The following is a 19,190-nucleotide window of genomic DNA, read 5'->3' as shown; positions in this document are numbered from 1 at the left end:
TTAAATGTGTTAATTCATGGAGAGTGCTTAGAATAGTGTCCGGCGCAGAGGGCTCACTGGATGGAAGCTGTCATTACTACCATTATCTCCCCATCTACCTATTTATCTAAATGTGCCCAGAGATGGCAAAACGCTCATCTATAATGATAGGTTCCTGCGCAGTGGCAGGATTTATAGCAATTCTGCTTTTACTCGCTTCTTTGTATCTTGCTGTAATCCCTTGAATTCCTTATAATGAGCACATTTATCTTGTGAAAACCCAGCGATCGCTGTGTGTTGACGAAAGTGCAGGCTGTGGACTCAGGCCTCCTAGTGACGTCTGAGCCCAAGCTGCACTGGTTAGCGGCTGTGTTTCTTCGAGCCAAGATTAACCTTCCTGCAGTGTTTTCTCCTGTATAAACCAGCGTACAGGTGTCACCCGCTTCGTTCAGCGGTGGTGAGAACTACAGAAGGTGATCTAGGTGGGGAGGAAGAGGGAGGTCAGCGGTGGCTGCTTTCCCAACAGAGGGTGGGGGGTGGCTGTTTTGCAGGGAATATGGCTTCCTTCACCCGGGCGGTCTCAGCACCAGTGGCACCAGCTTGGGCATCTTATGTGGGACAGTGGACTCACAGCGTTCTCTGTCAAGGCAGAAAACACCCTGAGAAGTCATCCAGTTCCGTAGTCCCCGTTTGGCCAGGGAGGAGGCAGTGCCGAGGTTTTGGACCGTGCGCCATTCTGAGTAGCGGGATGAAATCTCGCGCCAGCCCTCCCCGTCACACCGAGGACAGGAATCACCACTTAGCCCGGCCGCTCCTGAAGCATGCGCCGCTGGCCCCTGCGTCTGGTACTTGATGTCTTGGTTTATGAGACGCACGGCTGCAGTACCACAGTGCTCGTGTGCGAGTGACCCTTACGTTACATTAGTCCCGAGGTGCTATTTTATTACTAGCTGTTGTTGCTTAGCTCTGACTGTACCTAACTGATAACTCAGCTGTGTCATAGGTATTATGTATGTACCAATGGAAAAAACCCAAGGATTCGATACTGCCCACGGTTTCAAGCATCTGCTGCGGGGCTTGGAAATTAGCCCTGTAGGCTGAAGGAGACTTCGGTACCTTCTCCTTCAAGGTCAAAGTTTGGGCCCTTGTGGCAGTGAGAAGCACAAATTATTTCTCCAAAGCTCTGGAGGCTCTCCAGGTAGGTGGGGCCCTTAGACGATCTAGGCAGTAACCATTGATTCTGCGTGCAACGGTTTTTAAAAATATTTATTTAGTTGACAGGCAAAGCGACAGACAAGCGGAGAGAAAGAGAGAGAGAGAAAGAGAGAGAGAGAGAGAGAGAGAGAGATGTCTTTCATCTACTGGTTTAAATCCCCAAATGGCTGCAACAGCCAGGTGTGGGCCAAGCTGAAACCAGGAGCCTAGAACTCCATCGCGTTCTCCCAGTGGGTGGTAGGGGTCCAAGTACTCAGGCCATCCTCAGCTGCTTTCCCAGGTGCATTAGCAGGGAACTGGATTGGAAGCAGAGCAGCTGAGACTCAAACCAGCCCTTCGATATGGGATGCAAGCATTGCAGGTGGCAGCTTAACCTGCTGTACCCCAACGCAGGCATTCTTTATGTCTAAAACAATCCTTCCAGTATTACTATCTAATGCATTCCTTTAGAAATAAATTTGAACTAAAAAGTCCAAATTTTTGTAACTATGGTCCCAGGACTTTTGTCTAGGTGATAGCCACTTTTCTTGCTCTTTTTGAACATCTTAAATTTTCATTAAAATTGTTTTTTAATTAAATTTTTTTCTTGTCCACTTGAAAAGCAAAGGAATAGAGAGATAGGTAGAGATCTTCCATATGCTGGTTCACTCCCCAACTGTCTGCAACAACAGCTGGGGTTGGCCCAGAGGGAAGCCATGAGCCTGGGTGCCCCCAGGAGTGGCGGAGGCCCTGTCACTCAGCCATCCACTGCTCCTCCCCGGGTGCACACCGGCACAGAGCTGGACTCCAACCAGGCACTGGGAGACGGGTCTGAGATCCAGTCAGGGTTTCAACCTCTCTCCCTGGAAGACAGAGTCTTGATGAGTGGTACTGGGGGGACAGATTGTGCCTGGACACTGACTTCCAGTTTTTTGAGGGTCCTAAGTCTCAAGTCAAGCGCATGGGACACACAGCACATTGGCAAAAATGCCTTTTAAAAAAACTCCGTGAATGCCATCAGTATCCCTGGAGCACCTACTGTGTGCCAAGCGCTGCTTCAGGCGTCTGATCCACCCGACAACCCTAGGTCGGGGGGCTCCCGCTGAAAGAGAATGTGGGGGCGAGGGGTCAGGACCCTGACGTGAGGCGGCGCGAGGGTAACCATGGCAACCGTGCACCACCGCGGAAGGCTGGCCTGACCAAGTGACCACGCAGTGACGGTCCGCGGCCAACAGCGACAGCTGCGCGTCGGACCCCTGACGGCAACGGGGGACTGCCAGTTCGAGCCGCAGGCTCACGTTGGGATGAAAATGACGCTGAGGGAGCGAGTCCGCGCGACAGCGAGGGACCCAGGCCCAACACGGACACGCGGATGGAACGGCCGTGACCACAGCGGGAGCTCGACCCGGAGGCCGCAGGCCTGTCGGGCTCGGTCTACACCCGCTTGTGTAGGGGAGGGGCCTCTGACGTAGGACACGCAGTGGGGGACGCGGGGCGACGGACACCCAGCGCCTTCCCTCACAACGCGGCAGCCTCAAGTGCGGCGGAGGGGGCGGGACCAGAATGCCCTCCAGGACCGTGATTCGCCGATACTCCGCCTGGCAGCCTATTACCTCCGAGCGGCGCCAAACCGCCCCACCAATGAGAGTGCGCCTGAGGCGGCGGATCCCGTCCCACCTCCGCCTTGCACGTGTTACGGGTTGTTTGGGAGAAAGTAAAAAGCTTTTTTTACGCCTACTTCTCTGCTATTCTTTGAAATAATGCCCTAACCCTAGAGATACCCCTGCGAGAAGAGGTGGAACAATATTAGCACATTCCCAAGATATGCCGGGGAGGGGGCGTGGCCAAGAAACGAGGTTGGAGACAAGGCAAACAGCCGGCTCACCCGAGTCCTAGGATTGGTGGAGAGCAGGCCCCGCCCTCTCGCGAGACCGCCTCCGGCACGTGACTTGGCGCACGGACTGTCGGGCCTTCCCCTCGGTCTCATCCCCCCCCCTCCGCGCCGGCCTCAAGATGGCCGCCCTCTGGAGTCTGCGCGGCTGTTGAATGGCGAAAGCTTTATTGTTCCCTTTGGGTAGGAGTGTTCGTGTCCTCTATGGCGCTATCAATAAAGAACGGCAGTTTGAATCGGTGCTGAACAGGTAACCATAGAAACGGGCTGGGACTCAACGTGGAGACCCCTTTTGCAACTGAGGCCCGAGAGGCGTCCGACATAAGAGGCTCGCGGAGACCCCTCTGCGTGGCGCACTTCGCGGGGCCCTCCTAAGTCCTGTCCGCCCCCAGTCCGCCCCGGGACGTGGCTCCCCCGGGGCTTCCCCCACGGCGAGCGCAGGCTCGGGCGGGGGGATCGGCCGCGGGGACCCGGTCGGGGCGCTGGGCCGGGCCGGGTCCCGAGGGAGGCCAGCTGGGCCCGACCCTCGGCCTCCCCCCGGGCCCAGCCACATCCGCCCCCTGTCGCCCCGGGTCTCGGTTTCTGCAAGCCGGGACTGAAAACGGTCTTCACGTTTGAAACGGTTGGGGGCGGGGGGAAGAGTATCCGATGTCACTTGTCAGATCGCAGTGTCCGTCAGTGAAGTTTGGTTGGAGCACGGCCACGCTTGTTGTGCGCTTGCGGTCCGGGGGTGCTGCGTGGCCGCCCGGCCGACAGTGCGACAGTGACAGCGCCCGGAGCGAAGCCTGCGCACCCCGCCCCGGGGGAGTCGATGGGCTCGGCGGGGGCCTGGCCGTCCCGCCCGCCCCTCGCGGCCCTCTGGTCTTGGTGACTGTTTGGGGGGGTGCCTGTTTCTGCCGCCTTGTGTAGCAGTCACACCGTCCACACGGAGCCCGCCGCGGGCCGGCTGCTTCTGTCTGCTCGTCCGTAGCTTTGCCGCGGTTTTGGTAGCGCTTCGCGGGTACACGGCGTTTCGCTTTAGAAAAGCAGCCGGGTGCAGGGCCGGAGAGCGGGTGCGGCAGGTGCCCGGGGCCGGGGCCAGACGGCCGTGCTGCGGGCTTGGTTCTGGTTTTCTCCCCCTACAGCTGTATCCGGATCTTAGGATGCTGGTGCAGGCTCAATCGCGAAACTCCTTGGCCGAATAGCACGCGTTTGCCCTTCACCTCCTTTCTGCTGTAGAAATGTTTCTAATCTGGCATTGGTCCCAAACCTAGTTATTCGTCTTTCAGGAGTTTTTTGCTTTTAAGATTTTTTGTGGGGCCAGCGCTGTGGCACAGCGGGTTAACGCCCTGGCCTGAAGCGCCGGCATCCCAAACAGGCGCTGGTTCTAGTCCCAGTTGCTCCTCTTCCAATCCAGCTCTCTGCTATGGCCTGGGAAAGCAGTAGGGGATGGCCCAAGTGCTTGGGCCCCTGCACCCACGTGGGAGACCCAGAGGAAGCTCCTGGCTCCTGGCTTCAGATCGGCGCAGCTCTGGCTGTTGTGGCCATCTGGGGAGTGAACCAGCGGATGGAAGACCTGTCTTTTTGTGTAACACTGGCTTTCAAGTAAATAAATAGATCTTAAAAAAAAAAAAGATTTATTTGTTTATTTGAAAGGCAGAATTACAGAGAGAGTTTCTATCTGCTGGTTCACTTCCCAAATGACAGTGATGGCCGGGGCTGGGCCAGGCTGAAGCCAGGAGCCAGGAGCTGCTTCTGGATCTCCCACGTGGGTGCAGGGGCCCAAGCACTTGGGCCATCTTCCACTGCTTCCCCAGGCGCATTGGCAGGGAACTGGAAGGGAAGTGGAGCAGCTGAGACTTGAACCAGCGCCCATACGGGTGCTGGTGTCAGGTGGTGGCTTTACCTGCTCCGACATAGCACCGGCCCCTCACACTGACACATGGCGCTGAACCCTTCTATCTGCTGACTGTCTCCTGCCAGCTCGGCAGGTCCTCAAGGGCAGGCCCACACCTTACCTGAGGCTTCCAGGTGGGCAGTACAGAAGCAAATCCAGTCACCACTGAGCGGAATGTGACTGCCTGCTGTGCACTAGCTGCCGCTGTGCGGGGCCCTCTGTGCGGGGTGAGCGGGATGGCCCTGAGGCACCCTGTGTCCAGACGGCAACGAAATGACACGTTATTCCCAGCTGGTAGAACAGTGCTGGCAGAGAGACTGGTTGGGAGAGGCACTTTTTACCTGGATCCCCGGGGAAGACGGCTCTTGAGAAGGGAGTTGAGGCTGAAACTTGATGAGTGACAAAAAGTGTAGTGAGGAAGGGAAAGGGAGCGAAGCTGGGAAGAACTCTGCGTCCTGGGGAGTGGGAGAGGGGAGAAGCAGTGGCTGGGCTGTGGTTGATTGTCCCGAGCCCAGTCCCTGTCCCGGCTTTCCTTCCGGGCGGCTGTATGTCCTTCTGATCTTCAGAGCTCATCCTCTCTGTGTGGACAGCGTGGACAGCAGGCCCTCCTCAGAGTCGTGCTGATTAATAGGTTCAGTGTTTGTTTCTTGTTGCTGAATACGTTGCTGAATTCCAAATCTAGCCCCAATAGAAATTTACTTCCAGTATTAAATAATAGGAAAAATCCAGAAGTGTATTACAGACAAAATTTGAAGGAGGGATGGTTTTTCTATTATTGGGGAGAGGAAATCTTATTCTTTTCTTAGTGCCTTTATTTAGAGAGGAACTCTTCCAAATGGGCTTTATTTTTTAAACCAAATTATTCAACTGTGTACAGAGCATTTTTCCGTATTTTAGTGTTTTAAGCTTGAAACTATTTCTTTGCTTCTCCAAAGGTAGAGGTGTTTTCTTAGGGCAGTCCAAGAAAGTGCTGGGTGGGGTGGGTGCCGTGGCACAGGGGTCAGGCTGCTGCCTGGGGCGCTGGTTTCCATGCTGGAGCACTGGTTCCTGTCCCAGCACCTCCACTGCCACTCTGGCTCTCTGCTGATGCACTGCCTGGCTTTGGCCCGCTGGTCGGATCTTGGAGAATAAACCAGCTGTTGGATCCGCCCCTTCTGCTACCAGCTGGCCTTTCGCATAGCAAACAGGAAAGAAAGTGTGAGGCGTCTCCTTGGTGGTCATTTTACAATTTGTTGGCTAGTGATTTCAGGTTTCCTTTAAAGGTTCGCAAAATAACGTCGCATACTTTAAAGCAGTGTTGAATGCTTTGACAATAGGAGCAGACTTTTTGAACAGGTAAAAATAGGATGATGTGTGGGCTCCTGAACGTGAAGAGGCAGCAGTAAATCGAGGGTGCTATACAGAAAGATCAGCAGTGTCAAATTTTGCTTTAAACTGTAACCAGTAACCATTCTGCACATGTCATCCGAAGATACAGTCCAGCGCAGCAGATGGAGCAGGGAGCCGGTCAGAGTGGCATGTTAATGCAATGTTAAACAACAAGCCCCAAATTAAATTGCTATTTCAGGTTTGGGTGGGTCCTTCACATCTGAAGCATTGCAGTCTTACTCTGTGATTTGGGTCTGTTGGGTTCCAACAAGGAGTAGGTGGTAGCACGAGCTTTGAAGGATAATATGAAGCTGCAGGGAGAGCCAGGGCATACCAATTTGTTTTTCAATCTATTTTATTTCAGTTCAAAGCATCCTCACAGACAGGCAGCCCAGGAAAACAAGCCACACTTTGGCAACACTCAGCTGCCTTTGGAGATTGAGGAAGACTGCATATAAGCAAGGTGTGGCTTGCTTTCCTGGGCTGTCTGTCTGCAAGGATGCTTTGAGCTGAAATAAAATAGATTGAAAAACAAATTGGTGTGCCCTGTTGCCTCATATGGAGTATTTACATTAGTCTGCCCGAGTACAGCCCATGCCGGCGCCCTGGGGGAGGGCAGTGGCCCCTCAGCCTCTTTGAGCTCTTCAACAGAGCTAGCTCTTTGATTTTCCCAAGAAAATGGAATTGGGATATGTGGTTTTCTGTCCAGTAGCCTGCCTTCTAAAGCCGTCATCTTGATAATGTGGAGAAGGCAGGCTACTAACCTCATAGACGAAAGAATTAAATATTAAGGGCATTTAAATGCAGAGATGAGATTGTCACTTTCTTGAAGTCTGGCAGAGGGTTGGGTGTTTCATTTGCAGACTGTGCGCAGCTTTGAGACTGGCGTCCCTCCGGGGAGAAAAGAGAAGGGAAAGAAAGCCGGCTTCCCTTATATTGCCCCAGTGTTGCTCCTGAACTCCAAATGCTCAGAACCACGTTGCCAGGAGTTTCATTTCCTTGCATAAAGTAATCCATTAGAGGCTGTCCGCCTCAATCAGAGCTTGTTGAGCTTGGGGTAAATGCTTGAATGCAAGGACCCACGAATCCTTTGACGATGCGGCAGATTTGTGTGAATGGTGTTTTTATGTGCGAGAGACCCTGTTAACCTTAATCGGATCTCAGAGGGGTCCTCGACCCCCCGAAGGTGCAGAGCCAACAGGGAAGCATCGCAGGTGATGCAGGTCCCGCCACCAGTGCCACCAGTCACTGTCCACTGTTCTGTGACCCTGACTTCCCAGTTCTCCTCTGCCTTTAGGCTTTGTTTCCTGTGGAAAGTGGTCCAGCTGGGTATTTGCATAATAAAGATAGCCACCGGGTGGAGTGCCAGAAGTGCCTTGGAGATGAGTTGGGTGGGGTGGGGTGGGTGTGCCGGCCGGTTTCTCCTTCTGACAGGGGCAAGGAGGAGGTGGTAGAAGGTAGGACTTTGTTTCTAGGCATCCACTTGCAGGTGGAGTCAGTTCCTCAGGAAAGCTGGGTGAAAAGGGAAAGAAGAGAAGGAGAAAGGATGATGTGAGGAAGAAGCGAAATCAAGACAGGACGTGTTCCCTGTCAGGGGCACACACCACGCTAAGGACCTGCAGCCTGCCGGGTGACTACGAGAGGGACGACCATGCAGACTTGGGCTTTGTAAGATCACTGGCCCCAGCGCCCCAAGGAGATGAGAGGGGAACAAAGCTGGAAGCCATTGACCAGCCAGCTGGAGGGCTGTTCGAGTAATCCCCATGAGAGATTAGGGTAGCTACCCACCCGGGAGCAGCCTGTGTCCAGCAGAAACCCCTATGTATCTGCCCCCTGTATCTATTTTGAGATAAACTTGTCTCAGCTCTTGACTAATACTGGGACCTTAAAAAAAAAAAAAAAAAAGACAATCTGCAGATGTGATTTCTGGCTTTCTTAGTACCCAAAGGAAGAGAAAGAATGAGATGTCTTTATTTTGGGATTTTTTTTTGTAAAGGTAGACCTCAATAGAAAACTGCTCTAGGCCAGAGTTTGGACCCCACAGTGTTCGAAAGTTAGTTGCTTACATTTAAGCATTGGAGATCTTAATCTCTCTGAGCCCTGGAGACATCTGTATGAGTGACCTCTGCCTTGGGTGCTGGAGTCTGGTCTGGCACCAGATCAAACAATCGGAATGCTTCGCGAAGGAAAGCGCCCGGGAAAGATCAGGGAACTTAAAACCAAGACCTTCCAGTGTAAAGAAGGCTCTGAATACAGGGTGCTTGGACAGACTTTTTTTTTTTAAATGTAAAACCAAAAGCGAACAGTGTGTGATTCTATTTCTGACTTAGAAAATACCGCAACGGGTGCTGTAACCCGCTAGCTTTGCGTTTCTCAGCTTAACTCCTTTAGCTCTCCGACCTGCTGGCCCCGGGAGATGGCGTTGGGGCTTCAGCGTCAGGGAGCCATCGTCTTTCTTCCATCTGATACTTCTGGGTTCCTGGTCCCAGTGCATGGCACCTTGGAGTTGCCAAAGGTAAAAACCTGGGAGTGACCCTATGTTCTTCCCTTTCTTTCACACCCCACCCAGAAATAGCACGCATTTACGTAGCCTGCAGGTCCCTCGGTTGCTCCTCGCTGGTGGGTAGCTACTCTAATCTCTCATCCCGGATTACTCAAACAGTCCTCCAGCGAGCTCCTTGGGGTGCTGGGGCCAGTGATCTTTATAAAGCCCAAGTCTGCACGGGCCGTCCCTCGCACAGTTGCCTGGCTGGCTGGCTGGCCTGCCCCTGGCCTCCTTGCAGTTCCTTGGCTTGGTGTGTGCCACCCTCCCACTCCGACCATGCCTGCCTCTCTCTTGGCACCCTCTCCTCCCCTCTCAGCCTTCTGCTGGGGCCTCTGGGCCTCAGAACTTCGCCACTTCCTGGACCAGGGCACCACATTCCAGGGCTTTGGTGCTGCTGCCTTCCCAGGAGTCCCTCGGCACACTGAACACCCAGTAACGATGCTGTTACCTGCGCTGTTTAGTTGCTGAATGTCTTTTCAGAGTTCTCTGTGCTTCCTTTTGTCCTTAGAATATGTGCTGTGTGAGATGTAAAAGCATGAAAAATTGTTTTGAAGTCCTTGATGTCATCATTTTCTCTTTAGCTAAGCTACCAACTTAATAAGCTTGACAGCTAGGCTCACTTATTTCACAGTTTAAGAATTGCAAGTATCTGATTTTGGTTTTTTCCTATGTAAGCCATTTTTATGATTCCAAATAAAAATGATACATTCATGGAACTTTCTTGTTTCATGTCTGACTCCTTCCTCCTAAGTCTTGCTAACAAAGAATGTTGTAAAAAAAAAAATTTTTTTTTTAAGATTTATTTATTGGCCGGCACCGCAGCTCACTTGGCTAATCCTCCACCTGCAGCGCTGGTACCCCGGGTTCTAATCCCGGTTAGGGCGCTGGATTCTGTTCCGGTTGCTCCTCTTCCAGTCCAGCTCTCTGCTGTGGCCCGGGAAGGCAGTGGAGGATGGCCCAAGTGCTTGGGCCCTGCACCAACATGGGAGACCAGGAGGAAGCACCTGGCTCCTGGCTTTGGATCGGCGCAGCATGCCGGCCGTAGCAGCCATTTGGGGGCTGAACCAACGGAAGGAAGACCTTTCTCTTTGTCTCTCTCTAACTCTTTCCTTTTAAAAAATATTTATTTATGTATTTATTTGAAAGTCAAAGTTACACAGAGAGAGAGGGGTCTTCCATCCAGTGATTCACTCCCCAGTTGGCCGCAATGGCCAGAGCTGTGCTGATCCGAAGCCAGGAGCTTCTTCCAGGTCTCCCACACAGGTTCAGGGGCCCAAAGACTTGGGCCATCCTCTACTGCTTTCCCAGGCCATAGCAGAGAGCTGGATTGGATGTGGAGCCGCCAGGTCTTGAACTGGTACCCATGTGGGATGCTGGTGCTTCAGGCCAGGGCGTTAACCCGCTGCACCACAGCATAGGCCCCAAAATTTGGAGTTTTACCAGTGTGTCAGATGTGATATTTCAGTAGAGTTTCAGTGTGCTCTCATTGTGTGAGGAAGGAGGTCTGCCTGTGTGTGTGGTGTGTTTCAGAACTGCTTTTCCAGTCTGTCATATGCTTGACTATGTGAAAGTTTTACAGTTTTACCTGTCAGAGTTACCCTGTGCTGCTTTGGGTCATGAATCATAGTCAGGAAGTTTGTCCTGCTCTCAGTTTATAAGGAACCCATTCGTGTTCTCCATGTCTGATTTATTTTTTCTCAAAGATTTATTCATTCATTTATTTGAAAGGCAGAGCAACAGAGAGAGAGAGGCAGAGAGGTGTTTTCCATCTGCTGGTTCACTCCTCAAATGGCCACAATGGCCTGGTCTAGGCCAGGCCAAAGCTAGGAGCCAGGAACTCCAGCTGGGTCTCCATTGTGGGTGGCAGGTGCCGTCACCTGCCTTCCTAGGCACGTCAGCAGGAAGTCAGGTCTCACCCAGAGTAGCTGGGACGTAAACCTGCACTCTGATGTGAGAGGCCGAGTTTAAGGAGAGCTGATATCTTTATGATGTGGAGTTTTTCTGTCCTAGATGATGGTCTGTCTTTTCATTTGCTTTTGGCTACTTTCGTGATTTTTCAGGAATGTTTTATGTGCTTACTTACATAGATTCTGAATGTTTGTTGTACTATTTGTTAGGCTTTTATTCTTAGCTTTTAAAAAAGTAATTTCTTTTAGACTCTCTCCAGAACTTCTCAGAAAAGGCGTACACACATACTCAAAACTTTCTTGTATGAGGCCAGCATTCTGGCATAATGGGTTAAGTTGCCACCTGCAAAGCCAGCATCCCATATGGGTGCTGGTTCAAGTCCCGGCGGCTCTACTTCCAATCCAACTCCCTGCTCATGTGCCTGGGAGGGCAGTGGATGATGGCCCAAATCTTGGGCCTCTGCACCCACGTGGGAAATACAGATGAAGCTCTTGGCTCCTGGCTTCTGGCTTTGGCCTGGCCTAGCACCAGTTGTTGTGGTCATTTGGGGAGTGAACCAGCAGATGGAAGACCTCTTTCTGCCACTGCTGCTCAGATACATAAATAAATCTTTTTTTTTTTTTTAAGCCAGTTCGTTTTAGCTCCGTGTAAGGTTATTTTCAGATTCTAAGTTCCAGCTGGCCACGGAGGTAGGCAGGAGTCAAGTATGTTAGTCGTGTCTCTCCTGTTTACTCCCCAAGCCCTCTCTCCAGTTTGCAGTCAGTAAGCTCGCCTGCTTCTCTGATGTGCTCTGCTCTCTGTCTTTCCTATCTCCGGTTTATTAGGATAGTCTGATATTCCCTGATTTTCAAAGGATTGCCACCGTTTTGAGTGCCCAGTAGGATCTAATACATTTAAATTAAAAGTCGGCGACACTAGCTGCTCACTTAGCCTTAGGTTTGGCCCTGTCCTGAAACTTTGAGTGCTCCTCTGAAGGCCTGGCAGTCATTAAATCCGACCACTGCAGACACAGCTGCTCACTCAGCTGGCACTCTGCTGTCAGCTGCCCTCAGTTCCAGTCAGGTTAAAACCAGAGGGAGACTTTCAAAGGTCAAAGTCCAAGAGAGCTGAATAATTGGCCCCTAGAGTTCTGGGGGTTTTTCCTGGGCAGCAAGATGTTGAAGATAAAATTTTCCATGTCTTCCTTTGAACATTTTTGAGCAAATACTGTGGAATCCCACAGGCTCTTTTCCAAAGTTAAAGGCATAGAGAAGTTATTCTCTTCTGCATTTTTTTTCCTTAGCTCCTTAAGATAACCCTCTTGTCATACTCCCTGGTGATGGACGAGGGAAAGATAGAGATGAAAGTAATTCCTACTTCTTCAAAGACAAAAGAGAAAGCTTACAGCATTAGGAGGAGAGGAGAAGGGAGTTCACGCGGATGTACACAGAGGGCTACGGAAGGCCGAGTGATCTGGCGGGTGTAATAGGACAGAACTGCAGGAAGTGGGGTCTGCCTCTGCTCGGTGCCTCTGCTGCTTAACTACAAAGGCGGAGGAACGGGGGATTGGAGCTGACAGCGGGCTCTTCTTCCCAGCCGTGCTGTGCGCGCTGCGAGAGCAGGGATTAGGCTGACTTTCTGCTGTATGTGTTGCCAAGCCGCAGCGAAGGGCATTTGGCTGCGCTCAAGAGCAGATCTGCTGGGTGGACAAGCACACCCTGACCTCTGGCCAGGATGGGGAACTGAGCTTAGGGACCCTGCGGGGATGCACAGGCTCACATGTCCCTCTTTTGTGTTGGTACCGGCTGCGTGGCCATGGACAAGTTGGCATTGGGGGCTTGAGGATTGGGTGCATGGTGCCGCACAAACACACATGGCACAGAATGATGTTACCTGCTCTTGTTTTTTTTTATTTGTTTTCTTTTTAAAGATTTATTTATTTGGAAGGCAGGGTTACAGAGAGGCAGAGGCAGAGAGAGAAAGAGATCTTCCATCCGCTGATTCACTCCCCAAATGGTCACGATGGCTGGAGCTGGGCCGATCAGGAGCCAGGAGCTTCTTCTGGGTCTCCCACGGGGGGATGCAGGGGCCCAAGGACCAGGGCCATCTTCCACTGCTTTTCCAGGCCATAACAGAGAGCTGGATCAGAACTCTAACCGGTGCCCATATGGGATGCCAACACCATAGGCGGTGGTGGCTTTACATGCTGTGCCACAGCACCATTCTACCTACTCTTGTTTAAAAATACCTTTTTTTTTTTTTTTTAATTTATTTGACAAGTAGAGTTAGAGACAGAGAGAGACAGAAAGAAAGGTCTTCCTTCCATTGGTTCACTCCCCAAATGGCCGCCACGACCAGCGCTGCGCCGATCTGAAGCCAGGAGCCAGGTGCTTCTTCCTGGTCTCCCACGCGGGTGCAGGGCCCAAGCACTTGGGCCATCCTCCACTGCCCTCCCAGGACACAGCAGAGAGCTGGACTGGAACAGGAGCAACCAGGACTAGAACCCGGCGCCCATATGGGATGCCAGCGCCGCAGGCGGAGGATTAACCAAGTGAGCCACGGCGCCAGCCCTAAAAATACTTTTTTACTGTCCCTCTGAACAGAGGAGTTGTCCCCAAAGTAGGAGATAGACTGTAGGATGAAGAGCTTCACTGTTTCTTAAATTCTCAAGCGTGGTCGTGTGACTTAGAGGTGAACGTTGTGGCCGTGGAGTCAGACAGTGTGGGTTCATTTACAGACTCTGCCACTCGCTGGCTTTGTGCTTTGGGCAAGTCATTTCATCTCTCTAGGCCTCCGCTTCCTCACTTGAAAGCAGGGTTTATAATAGTAACTGCCTTGCTGGTTTTGCAAAGAATTATCTAAGGCCACCCATGTAAAGTAGCTGGCATAGTGCCTTGGCTATAATGAATGCTGGATGAATGCTGGCTGCTGTGGGGAGGTGACTGCCTTAACCTTCCCCTGTACAACATGACCTCCTCAGAAAAGTCTGTGAGTCTGCATCTACAGAGCCAACCGACTGCAGACAAAAACGCTTGCAAACAAATCACATCTGCACTGAACACTTACAGACTTGGTCCCGTTGTCATTATTCCCTGAGCAATGCAGTATACAACTATTTACATAGCATTTGCATTGTATGAGGTGTTATAAGTCGTCTGAAGATGATTGAAAGTATACGAGAGGGTGTGCATGGGTTATATGTAAATACTGTGCCATTTTGTGAGGGATTTGAGCATCCCTGGATTTTGATATCTGCTGGCTGCTGGAACCAGTCCCCTGGTCTGAGGGATGACTGTGTTCTCATATCAAAGGCCTAGGTAACAGGAAGAGTCTCTTTTCTGTCAATAATGAACTAGAAGATCATAAAATAGTTTACTTCTCAAGGCCTTGGTTTTCTCATCTGTGAAATGCGAGGATTGGGTCAGGTGATTTCAGAAGTTCTTTGGGGACAAGTGTTTGGCCTAGCAGTTAAGATGCCTGTGTCCCATCCTAGTGCCTGAGTTTCGTTTCCTTCCTTCCTTCCTTCCTTCCTTCCTTCCTTCCTTCCTTCCTTCCTTCCTTCTCTCCCTCCCTCCCTCCCTCCCTCCCTCCCTCCCTCCCTCCCTCCCTCCCTTCCTTTTAAAGATTATTTATTTATTTGAAAGTCAGAGTTACACTGAGAGAAGGAGAGGCAGAGAGAGGTCTTCCATCCTCTGGTTCACTCCCCAACTGTCTACAGGGCCAGAGCTGAGCTGACCCAAAGCCAGGAGCCAGGAGCCTCTTCCAGGTCTCCCACACGGGTGCAGGGTCCCAAGGACTTGGGCCATCTTCTACTGCTTTCCAGGCCGTAGCAGAGAGCTGGATCGGAAGTAGAGCAGCTGGGACTAAAACTGGCACCCATATGGGATGCTGGCACTGCAGGCGGCGGCTCCACATGCTACACCACAACACCGGCCCCGAGTGCCCGAGTTTCATACATGGCTCCAGCTCCTCACTTCAGCTTCCTGTTAATGTAAATCTTGAGAGGTAACTCTAATGGCTGAAGTAATTAGGTTCCTATTACACTTGTGGGAGAACTGAATGGAGTTCCTGTTTCCTAGCTTCAGTCTCCACCAGGGGGCAATTAGGAGATGAACTGGTGAATGGGACTCGCTGTCCATCTCTCTGCTTCTCAAATAAATCTCAAAGAAAAACACTATTTCTTAATTTTTTTGAAAAAGATTTACTTTATTTATTTGAAATGCAGAGTGACAGAGGGAAAGACAGATCCTCCAACCACATCATGGGCGGGGCCAGGTTGAAGCCAGGAAAATAGATCTCCATCTGGGTCTGCTACCTGGTGGCAGGGACCCAAGTACTTGGATCATCTTCCACTGCCTTGCCAAGTGAATTAGCAGGGAGTGGGGTTGAAAGCAGAGTAATCGGTGCTTGAACCTAGACTCTGATAGGGAATGCTGACATCATAGACAGATGCTTAACTTCAGTGCTAGCCCCAGTGTTCTGAATTTTCAGTGAACTCAAGTTTGTGTTTGAAATCCCTTTGATTGTACACCAGCACTGTCGTGAAAGGCCTAACTCCCCCACTTTCCCTCTCCTAGCTAACTCCTGTCCTAGATTAGTGGTATGAAGCTAACTGTATGAAATGCAGTTGTCTATGGGTTCTTTCAATTATTTTTATAAAAAGCGCATCATATTTGACCTGCATAGAAAATGTATATAACTAAAAGTGATGAAGCAGAGTGATAAAAACAGATATTTGATAGGTGTAATACTTTTCTTCTTGTTTTAAGATTGTTTATTGGGGTCAGTGCTGTGGCGTAGCAGGTAAAGCTGCCACCTGCAATGCCAGCATCCTATATGGGCGCTGGTTCAAATCCTGGCTGCTCCACTTCCGATCCAGCTCTCTGCTGTGGCCTGGGAAAGCAGGAGAAGGTAGCCCAAGTCCTTGGACCCCTGCACCCACATGGGATACCCAGAAGAGGCTCCTGGCTTCGGATCGGCGCAGCTCTGGCCATTGTAGCCAACTGGGGAGTGAACCAGAGGATGGAAGACCTCTCTCTCCACCTCTCCTTCTCTGTGTAACTCTGACTTTCAAAAAAAAAAAAAAAAAATTTGAGAGACAAAGTGTCAGAGAGATTTTCCATCTACTGGGTCACTTCCCAAATGGCTGCAATGGCCTGGTTTGTATCAGGCTAAAGCCAGGAAGCATGAACTCCATTCTGGTCTCCAGAGGGGTGGTAGAGGCCCAAACACTTGTGCCATCTTGCACTGCCTTCAAGGCACATTAGTAGGAAGCTGGAACAGAAGCAGAGCCCCTGGAACTTGAGCCACCCCTCTGATATGGGATGCCTATATCTCAAATACTACTAACCCGCAGAGCCACAGTGGCTGCCCCTGGCAGGTGTAATTGTGTTTTCTTTCTCAAAAGCAGGATGTTACTGCTGGTAATAATAGTTGACATTTAATCAATATTTACAGTGTTAAATGAACTATTTATGCGTATTGACTCATTTATATAGTCACATTAATTCTTTTTTTAAAAAGATTTATTTTTATTTATTTGAAAGGCAGAGTTAGAGAGAGAGGTAGAGACAGATAGAGAGGTCTTCATTCACTGGTTCACTCCCCAAATGGCTGTGACAGCCGGAGCTGGGCTGATCCGAAGCCAGGAGCCAGGAGCTTCCTCCGGGTCTCCCATGTGGGTGCAGGGGCCCAGGCACTTGAGCCATTCTCTGCTGCTTTCCCAGGTGCATTAGCAGGGAGCTGGATCAGAGGAGGAGCAGCTGGGACTGGAACCGGTGCCCATGTGGAATGCTGGCGCTGCAGGCCAGGGTTTTAACCCGCTGCACCATAGCGCCAGCCTCAGCTTATTAATTCTTGCAACTACCTTGTGAGATAGGCCCTGATATTATTCCTGTTTCACATATATATGAAACTAAGGCCTGGGGAGTGAAGCAGCTTGCCTGGAATCGTGGAGTAGTCAGGGGGCCGGGGCTGGGCCTCATAGCTGGGCTGCCTATCTCTGGAACCTGTGCTCCGGCCTGTTACCATGGAGCACACAGCCTGTGCTGTTGCAGGGCCTGGGAGAGTGTTCAGTTGCCAGCGCCCTCTAATTCTTACAGTGAATGAGGATCTGTGAAGTTTGGTGCTGCGTTAATGTGTGGTCTGGCCTTATTCTCCACTAAAGAAAAGTGAATTCTGGTCATTAGGGTGATGAAAACCCAGAACCCAACCATGCTTTCAGGTCAAAGCAAAATGCCTGTCAGCACCAATGACAAAGCCATGGGTCTTTTTTTATCACCTAAGAGGTTGGATTTGAAAGCATTGAAGTGATGATTGCTTGTTGAGACTCTGGACTGCAGGAAGGAAAGTTGGCATTAAGTATAAAGCAGTCCCAATCCCCAGTCGCTCATTAGATGGATGTCTTGCTCAGGAGACTTTGCAGCCTTGTCTGAAGAGTAATCGTGGATGAGCTAGTGGCTCAGGGCAGCAGAGTTCGGGACGGTACCTAAATCTCTCAAAGCCTCCTTCTGTTGTAATAGCCTTCAGAAATCACTGTTCCTCTGAATTAGTCAAAGATAAGAGAGCATAAACAGTTTGTCATGATGGACATTTTGATGTTTTGCCTCATTGTATTTTATGGAATGTTTCAAAGGAAGAGTTTCATTAGAAATTGAGAGAATCTGGAAAAAGAAGTGAGTTGACTAGAATGGTTTTTACAGGTTCCTCAAAAGACAAATGCTGGCTACCACCATCTTCTCCATGTCTCTTCTTCCTTGAGAGTCTGGTTGCGAGGCGGCGGTGGGGTTGGTGATGGATGGAAGCAGCTTATTAATTTACTGAGCACTTATTATGTCCCATGCTGTAGGTGTGTTAACCTGTTCAGTCTTTGAACAGCCCACGTGAGACAGGGACCATTAGCACCTTTTTTTTTTTTTTTTTTTTTGACAGGCAGAGTGGACAGTGAGAGAGACAGACAGAGAGAAAGGTCTTCCTTTGCCGTTGGTTCACCCTCCAATGGCCGCTGCGGCTGGCGTGCTGCGGCCGGTGCACCGTGCTGATCTGAAGGCAGGAGCCAGGTGCTTCTCCTGGTCTCCCATGGGGTGCAGGGCCCAAGGACTTGGGCCATCCTCCACTGCACTCCCTGGCCACAGCAGAGAGCTGGCCTGGAAGAGGGGCAACCGGGACAGAATCCGGCACCCCGACCGGGACTAGAACCCGGTGTGCCGGCGCCACAGGCGGAGGATTAGTCTAGTGAGCCGCGGCGCCGGCCATTAGCACCCTATTTTATAGATGAGGAAACTGAGCCCCATATAGGTTAGGTAATTTGTCTGATAGCATACAGTTTGTAACTGGACACTGAAAGTTCCCGCCCAGTTAGTCTGGTTCCAGTTCAATCTTTAACCCCTAGGCTGTCCTGTGCTCTAGATAGCCATGGACTTTCTTCTCCAGGAAGTGTGCAGTGAGACAACATTGAATGTAATTTAAAAACTAGCCTCTGGCCAGCGCCACAACTCACTAGGCTAATCCTCCGCCTTGCGGCGCTGGCACACCGGATTCTGTCCTGGTTGCCCCTCTTCCAGGCCAGCTCTCTGCTGTGGCCAGGGAGTGCAGTGGAGGATGGCCCAAGTGCTTGGGCCCTGCACCCCATGGGAGACCAGGAGAAGTACCTGGCCCCTGCCATCGGATCAGCACGGTGCGCCGGCTGCAGTGCGCTGGCTGCGGTGGCCATTGGAGGGTAAACCAACGGCAAAGGAAGACCTTTCTCTCTGTCTCTCTCTCTCACTGTCCGCTCTGCCTGTCCAAAAAAAAAAAAAGAAAAGAAAAAAACTAGTCTCCTAGCTTACCACATGCTCCCTCCTCCACACGCGCTTCGCCGTGGCCCACCGCCTTCAGATGCCTGGTTGATGGGGTGCTAGTCCTGATCGTGAGCCCCCGAATGGCATTTACTGAGAATGGAAAGGGAGGCAATCCCCTGAAAAGTCTGTGGTTATTTTGGAAAAGAACTTTGGTGTTTTAAGAAGGAGGGAGGAGCCAAACACACGGATATAACTTTGTGAGTGTTGTTGGCGGAATACCAACCCCCAACTCTGTGCAGAGTGTCTATGCCCTAGTCCCCAGAACCTGTGAATATGTTACTTAGAGTTATAGTAGAGGAGTCTTTGCAGGTGAAAGAAAGGTTATCAACCTTAAAATAGGGAGATTATCTTGAATTGCCTAATCACATGAGCCTTTGAAAGTGAGAACTTTCTCCTGGCTGCATCAGATGCAGGGGAAGAGAACAGTGAAGAGGTTTGAAGCAGAGTTCAGCATGTTGTTGCTGGCTTCAAGGTGGAGGCGATGGAGGGTTTCAGCACTACAGCCATAAGAGACCAAATTCTGCCTTTAACCTGAATAAATGTGGAAGTGGACTCTTCCCCAGAACCCCCAGTAAGAATGCAGCCCTGCCAACAGCTTGACTTTGCCTTTGA

At 51.0% G+C, this 19,190-nt stretch overlaps 1 protein-coding gene across 2 annotated transcripts in view; it reads left to right on the top strand.

Moving 5' to 3' along the window:
• Positions 1–3,139: 3,139 nt before the first annotated feature.
• ZBTB40 (zinc finger and BTB domain containing 40) overlaps positions 3,140–19,190 on the top strand; it is an 80,817-nt gene continuing 64,766 nt past the window's right edge. For both annotated transcript variants that reach the window (XM_051856713.3, XM_002715990.6), the window contains exon 1: positions 3,140–3,314. The gene's annotated coding sequence lies outside the window, so the exon portion shown is untranslated. The remainder of the gene's footprint in view (positions 3,315–19,190) is intronic.

This window comes from Oryctolagus cuniculus, chromosome 7 (assembly GCF_051225735.1).
Source record: "Oryctolagus cuniculus isolate XC-2025 breed Fujian yellow rabbit chromosome 7, ASM5122573v1, whole genome shotgun sequence".
NCBI classification, from domain to species: domain Eukaryota; kingdom Metazoa; phylum Chordata; class Mammalia; order Lagomorpha; family Leporidae; genus Oryctolagus; species Oryctolagus cuniculus.
Note: the sequence above shows the minus strand (reverse complement) of the source record. Positions and strands in the feature narration are given on the sequence as shown.